This window comes from Hermetia illucens, chromosome 5 (assembly GCF_905115235.1).
Source record: "Hermetia illucens chromosome 5, iHerIll2.2.curated.20191125, whole genome shotgun sequence".
NCBI lineage: Eukaryota > Metazoa > Arthropoda > Insecta > Diptera > Stratiomyidae > Hermetia > Hermetia illucens.
The window spans coordinates 64,328,321-64,336,792 of NC_051853.1; positions in this window are offsets into that span (position 1 = coordinate 64,328,321).

An 8,472-nucleotide genomic window follows, 5' to 3' on the forward strand; every position below is an offset into this window, starting at 1 on the left:
CGGAGCCTCAGATGACGGCCAACAAAATTGCAACGACGACTGTTGAAGGACAGAAACGAACACGAATTGGACAATAGAAAGTTCCATCACGGTGGGAAACATCAAGGCTAGCATAGCTGGAAACGAAAATTGTAATATCTGAAATTCGCTAAATAACATGCACCGAAGCAGGAGAAATTATCACGGCTAGAATATGGTAATATGCGTAACTATGGTATTTATATATGGAGCAGGCTGATCCCAGACCCAGATAAAGGAAGAGGGTTTGACGTACCGTACTTTGTGCTATCATCAGTAAAACAAAAATAAAATACTGAGATCAGGAAAAGAGATAAATAAAGTATAGTTGTAGTTACTGCACTATACTAAATCCTACCTGATCTCTCTTGCTGACAGGCTTCGCGACAAGTCTACCAAGAAAATGCGTTCAAAGTCGTTAAAAACAAAAATGATCGAGCCTAAGGCTTCGGAGTAATGCTAGGGTGTTCATGTCAGTCGATGCAGCAGGACGGACTCCGAACTTGTCGAGAAATGGGGAAGGGTTTTTGGCGCATCACCGGCGTCAGGATGTATCTTCACTAAAAAGAAGGGGGAATTAATAAGATTTTCTCGGAAAAGGTATATTAATATTTACGCTTTATAAGAAACTCGATGGTTTAGTGCCAAACTCTGTGACACACAATACGAACATGGTAAAAATAGCTATAAACTTTTCTATTTTGGTAGCCCACATACTCAATATAATGTGGGCATTGCCATCTGTGAGGGTTTTGCGAAGCCATCAAAAAGTTGAATGATTCGATTACCGACTGATGAAGCTCACCATTATATCATATAATCGCACGATTCACTTTTTCACCGCGTACACCCCACAAACTAGTCAATCTGATTACGAGAAAGATGCTCTCTGGAAACTTTACGATGCAAAGACCTGCAACCTGCTGTTGACTATATCATCATCAAGAGGATGAGGAAAAAGGGTCTGGAGCACGTAATGAAGGTGGCAAGCCTATAGGACACTTGCAACCTTGTACTTGTCAATAGATGGTTTACAAAGCCATCGATGTGAATCGATGAAACAGCGTGTGGAACGCAATGGCCCGCCACACATTAAATAGTGCTAATTTCGAGACAAAAAAGATTAGCAATGTGATTACTAACCATTACGAATGACTAATAATCGTGGAACCAAGTTAAAAACACGATCTACCAAGAGATCAAGGTCCGTGAAACACATAAGCACATAAATTACTCGATGATAAAACACTGGCCAGTTGGAAAATTTACAAGAATTCCAACTGGGAAGCAAAGATGGGGATCGCTGTTCCTCAAACGGTTCATTAAAAAGATCTTTACGATAAACCGGACACCTGGAACGATGAGAGAAACCTATATCGGCATGTCAAAAGCCGGCACCAACGCAACGGGAAAGCAAAAAGGCCAGACGACATCGAATCTCAACTCTGACAAGCCAAGTGCTGGGACCCGACACTGTGGCCCTTGGTTTCTTGAGAATTCATTATGACAGCGGCATTTAGTTCAGCTAAAAAATGTTGTATGATATTTTGCTTCTGGTCGAAAACGTTTATAAAATTACTTCTTAAGGGGGTCATCCCGTGTGTCGAGTTAGAGAAATCAATTTTTTTTTTGCATGAATTGTATCTATATATAGTGGAGAATATGTGGGCAAAGGGGTTTTCGGATATTCCGAGTCGTTCAGAAATTACAGTGTTAAACAGGTAAGAAGTTTGCAGCCGCGGCTAGAGTACTCGATGAGAAAGAGCATCGAATCTTTTTTTATCTGTTAGTTTGTTACCTGAGCCTTATAAATTCGACACAGGTATAAATATAAAAAGATGGAAAACCAATCAACTGTCTAAACTTATTTGTTGTTTGGAATAAAAAGGATAATCCAGTCTAGAGCACTGAAAGGCTTACAAGCTATACTCAGTTATATTTTGTTGTAAGTATTGTGATGTTTGTGTGTTCAGTGATTTTTTTAAATGGATCGTACGAAGGGAGATCGCTTTAACGTTCAACGTCATGCTCGCACTAAAAAATGAGTATTTCATGGGAATCGATACTTATCAGAGAAGAAAAAGGACTTCGCATCAACATCAGCAAAGAAACTTTTAGCAAGCATGAACATGGATGTTCCAATTGCGACAAGTTTTGTATATTGTATATTGGATTTTGCTGGAGTTTTCTCCGGTATTTCTGCAAATTTCTGCAAATAATAAAATATAAGTGGTAGTAAAAAAGGAATGGGTAGGACATGTCCAGAAAAGGATGGACACGCGGCTTAGAAATACAAAGAAGAATCACAAAGGCATTGGTGGAAAAGGGGCTGGAAAACTTACTGATAAGGTTATTAACGACCTCAAACCATTTTTTTGGGCTAGCTATTCGTCGACACGCAAATTCGATAGAAGGAATGAAGTAAGAAATTTGGGCAACTTTCTTCTATAAATGTTCTACAGACGAAAATCCTCAGCATTAAAATTCTCCAGTAGGCGAGGACAGTTGGTGTAAATGGCGCAAAGCGGAAGCTAAAGGAGAACTGGATAGTTTCCACCACGAGAAGGCACTTTTGACTGAAGAAATTCAAACAGTCATCAAACAAATCTACGAAGATTTGTCACGAGGTGATCTCTTGAACAGATGTTTAGGAGCAGAGACCCAGAATAACAATGAGTCGTTAAATGCATTGATCTGGACTTTCGCTACTAAACACCTTCATTCTAGGGCCAAGGTCGTAGAAATAGCCACTTTTCTGACTGTAATTATTTTCAATGAAGGATTCAATGGGATTCTCAAAATCCTAGTGACAATGGGATGTCAATTTGGTCACACATGTCAGGTTTATGTCGACCGCCGTAATGAAGAGCGAATTTGCCGGTCCGAACGACGATCGACTGACTCCGCTAAAAGAGCCAGAATTGAAACCAGAGAGCAACAATCGACCTTACAAGACTCTTTTGAAGAAACGGCTGCCACCATAGCTCAAAATCTATCCAACCAAATTCTTTGAAATTTTCACGGCTTCTTTAGTACATATTTCTACGGTCCGCAAACTAGGATAATTGCAATCGGACGGGTCGTTTTTTTGCTTTATTGATAAAGAAAGCCGTAAAAAAACAACAAAATCCAAAAAATTAAGTTTAAAAGCCCACCAAAAATTTACCTCATAATATTTTCTAGTTATCCTAGTTTGCGGGCCGTGGAATATTGTCCACATTAAAATGCCGTTTAGTTTTTTTTCCTCAGATGAACACAGCGCCCTCCAGCGTGGCAGCAGAAAACACCTTTTTTTGGAGATGGGTGCATAAATTGACACGTATTCCGAAAACTAGCTACGATATCAAGCTTATCACATACTAGAGATATCAATAAACATATGGTGAAAAAAATCACGTTTCTATCTTTATCCATCCATCCAAGAAAGGCAAAGAAAACAGCCTTCACACGGAATGACCCCCTTAAAAGTTTTTTTTTGTAAATAAAAGGTGTGACGTGAAATTTTGTAGTGTTCTACGTGGAACAGTGCTCAACTTTTTTAGCTTAGACTATAGCGATGAATCGTGGAAAAGTGTTAACCAAAGAAAAAAAAGGCCAACTTACCAGAATGGAACATTCGGGCTGTACAAAGAGAGCTTTGTTGAGAGAAATTGGTAGATCCGTCAGAGTTGTGTGGAATTTGTTTAGGTTAAAGAGAAAATACAGTACAAAAAGCATCCGCGTGGAAATAAAAAAATCGGGAAAAGAGAAATCGCCCTGATTAAGGAAGAAGCTACTAGAAATAAAATTTGGTTCGTTCCAGATCATGTCATGATCTCATTAAAAAGAGACGGACGCAACAGATTTTCCATGCTTATAACAGCATTAAATGTAAAAAGTCTGCTAAAGCACCTCATTTAACACCGACAAATAATAAGGCTCGCCTCAAATTTGTTAGATCGTGGATGAAATGGGAAGAAGAATGGAAGGCAGTAATTTTTTCGAATGAGAAGAAATTCAACATTTACGGCCCAGCTGGATTTAGGGCATTTTGGCACGATCTAAAAAAATGAAGCTCCTGGAATGAGTCGCAACTTTAGAGGCGGCAATGTTATGGTTTGGGGGACATTTTCTTTCCCCGGTAACCTCCGACAGAGAATCGTACCAACCAAAATGAACTCAGTACTGGTACTGAGCTTCTGGAAGCCATTTTGATACCACATTTAGATGAGAATAACAACATTGACGAAATCATTTTTAAATGACAAACAAATTTTGCAGTGGTCACATCGAAATCGTGATCTTAACCCCATAAAGAATATATGGTGGATGCTTGCAAGGAAAGTCTATGTGAATGAACGCCAATTTAGCTCCGTATTTGAGTTAAAGAAAAAAATTTTAGAATGCTGGGACCAAATCGAAGAAAATACTTTAAAAATTTAAGTCATAAGGTTCAATGGGGTCAAAACAAAATATTAGTTACTAGTGAATATGCGTTTAAAAGTGCAGGTGCGTATATAGAAATTTTGCAATAAAAATGTAATTTTTGAAAATTAGAAAAAAATTAAAATGTATTTTTTAATTTTTTTTATTATTCTAAACTTAAATAAAGATACATTTACTATCATATAAACTTTATATTTCGCAAGGCTTCTATATAGTCACAACGAGCAATATATGGGGTGCGTATATAGAAATTGTACATTGTACGCACTGCATGGTGCAGATGATGTTTTCCTAGCATCTAATTGCAAAAATTATCTCCAACCACTTGTGCAAAAATGGAATGATGGCCCAATGCAACACGGTCTCAGATTGAATCTCAATTTTTGTCGACCGAATCTCATGAAGTAGACATTATCACTTTCAAATTAACGATTTAAATATCTCGGATCAATACTATCAGCCAACGGATAACTATGCTATGAAATTGCTTCACGCATTAGCATAATCTGGATGAAGTGGCCTTCCAGATCTGGCGTTCTTTGTGATCACAATTTACCGCAATGTCGTCCTTCCTGTCGTCCCCTATGGTTCTGAGTATTGACCGACTATAAAAGACAATGAACGGGGTCTTGCGGTAATGGAGACGAAGATTTTGCGTTAGACTAGTTGCGTAAAACGCCTTGATCAAATCCGAAATTGAGATATCCGTGATCGATATGAGGTTGCATGGAAAATAGCGAAAGGGGCGTCTTCGATGGTATGGTCGTGTAATTCGCGCTAATGAGAATTCACTCGTCCAGATTGGTTAAAACATGGCAGTCAATGGTGAGCGACCAAAAGGCCGGCCGGTCGCTTCATAGACAGACAGACAAGAGAGAGGGCCCGGAGTGGATGGCGATGCAACCAACCCCGGAATGAGTCTAAAAAGGGAAGGAGTGGCTTGAATAACTGCTCTGGTTGGCCTTTCTATGTTATGATATCGAGAAGTGGTAGTGATTAGAACTCCTGCTCACTATTGAGCTGATTTCTTTAACGGCATAAAAGCACATGTCGACGAGCACATCTCTGCATTTATGAGTGTGCAGGGAATCTACATGGCCCGCAACTTCCAACTGCAAGTTATAGTTTAGCCTTGATAAATCGATGTGCCTCTTCTGGATAGCCTTGAGATCATCTGATCTAATACACTAAAAGTCTGAGAGGAGCCGTTTGACTGCCAAAACAACCAGATGCGTTACAACCACTTCATCTAAGTTGGAGATCGATTATCATAAGGGCAACCATAATAACCAGTCCGGAATGCAATTGACATCTTTTTCTCGTTTGATGTTTCATTGATGGGATTGTATTTGAATTTTTATTTTTTGGTCTCTGCAGTTTATACTGTTTAAGAGTAAAGTGTTCAACAAGGGAAGAAAACAGAAAAATACATATGATCAGAACATGGGATTAGGGGCGAGCCAGACCAACCAACAACAATGACAACGACAAATGCAACTTTTTCCAAGCTAAAAGGCATTCTTTTATTCAAAATATGTTCTCATTCGAATTAGGGTTAAAATCTAAGCACCAAATCGGAACGTTTTGTCAACAGTACTCAGTGGACCTTTTCATATTCTATCTAAGCTCTCGAAAATAAAGTGCTTTGTCATATTAAAATTTTTGATTAGAGATAAATATTACCTCTATCAACTCAAGCACCAAAAATAGACCTATAACTGCTCTAAGTATATGACCGTCAACAAAAACACACAAGAATTGTTGTTATAGCACGAAAGCAAAACAAAACTCAAGCATTCTTATCGAGGCAAAGGTCAGTTGATTGTGAAATAATAAATAAAATTATATTAAACGACAACCTTGACTTCCATTGATTTCTTTACACTGAGTGGTCATCATCGTTAATTTTTTTAGTGTGAGCTAAGCTTGCAGCGAGGAAGTTGCATGCGAGTATGAAATTTCGATTATAATGAGTTACATACATACTTGCGTGGATAGGTGGGCATTGTTTATATTGTATTAAGGGATTCCCTTGAGTGAAGCATACAAACGTTTTGCTTTGGGCCGGGGTTTGATTATACAACTTGCATTGTTCATCACCTTCTTGTTAATTAGTAGAAGGACGGATCAGCAAAGTGCACCAATCATCGATTTTAAGTGACCGAGATTTCCGACTATAATTAATGATGCAGACGCATGGATACTTCTATCAAGGAAACACCTTCTCGTGATTAGACACAGCCGATTAAGAATACATAAATCTTGTTTTGCTTAATTATGTACGTAAACTATTTGATGAAGATTGTTTCTAGTTCTAGTTTACAGCGGAGCTGCTTTTCAAAGTAAAAAGTGTCAAGAATCATTGAAAGTGCAAGATGGAAAATTGTATCGCGATCCACTTAAGATAATATTTACTCAGGTGGAAAGAAAGCCTTCAACATGTTCTGGGAACTGTGGAAAAAACTGAGAATTTTATTGCAAGGGCTACAAAGTCACTGCAACGTATGCTAAGTGCAAGATTAGAGATTAGAGAATTATATCATGATTTTAGGAGGGATTTTGAAAGAAGGGTTTATAAGCTGACATCCGCAGAAAGTTCACGAATTTGCGATTGTCTTGTGTAAGGAACTTTGACTATACGACTGTTTTATTTATAAGTAAATAAGGATTCGATAATGCACGCTTTTTCGTGACGAATTCGTTTCCGAGAAGATTTGGAGGACTTGAGGAATAGTACTTCTGCATTATTATCTGCGTTCATGAGAAGAGTTGAGTACCTGATTTTCCATTAACTACAAAGGTCACGAAAATTAAAATGAAAGGTCTTTGTTTGCTCCACCGTCTAAGTAAGCACCAACCACTCCCAACAATACTCAAGGGAAAGCTCCGGAAAGAACCTCTCAAAACAACTTTGTTATTAAAAGCAGGAATTCGCTAAAACTTTCCAGTATCCAATACTGAACAAGTCTATTTTCTATTTACCTAAAGAAGGAAAGAAGTGAAAATAAAGTTGTCGTCCGATCTCCCATCGGTACACCCGCCCTCGAATAAAGTTGCAGTACAGTGACTCAAACTTTCAGTACCGGCGATTTTTGCGAGTACCGATGAACGCCTTTATGGCACCCACAGCTGATCAAGAGATAATCCAGGACCAACAAATGGACCCATTTAGAAGAAGTTCATCAATTTTGAGATCTCCTCCAACATCAAAGGCGGCAAAAGCGAAAGCTTAGGGAAGCTCAATAAAGGCTAAAGGCTAAACAGTGTGTAAAAGGAGTAATCCGGATCAGCCTAATCCAGAATAGAGCCCTGATCCGGAAATTACCTTCCATGCAGATTGAGGCAAAAATAATTGAAATGTGCGATTTTATCAAGTGCAGAGGCGGCGAGCTTTGCGAGTGGCGCCTGCTTATCGCACCGTCTCCGAACCGGCTGTGATGGTGATTGCGGGAGTGATCCCCGTTGCCCTCCTTGCCAAGGAGCGCAAAGCTATCTATCGCCGTAAGGGCGAAAACTTAAGAGAAGTGGTTGCCCGTGAAGAACGTCAACGCACCCTTAACGAGTGGCAACTTTCTTGGCAAAATGAGCCAAGGGGTAGGTGGACTGCGCGGCTCATCGACAAATTAGACCCATGGTTGAAAAGAAAGCACGGTGAGATTGATTACTTCCTTACCCATTACTTCTAAGTGGGCATGGAGGTTTTCAGTCTTACCTGCACAGGGTTGGAAAGGCGCGATCTCCTGATTGTGTGTTCTGCAATAGAGTGGCGGATGACGCTGAACACACTTTTTTCTCTTGCGAGAGGTGGGACGGCCTTCGCCAGCAGCTTTATGCAGACACAGGGGAGCTCTCTCCAGAGAACATTGTCAGAGAGATGCTGAAGAGCGCTGGCAGCTGGAATCGTATTGTGCGTTATGTTCGGGCTCTTGTTACTACGAAGAAGATTGAACTCGACCGGCAGCGGGATCGGACGGTAAGAGGTTCCCTGAACTAAAAACAACTCCCTGCCCCCCCTCCCCTCCCGTTGGT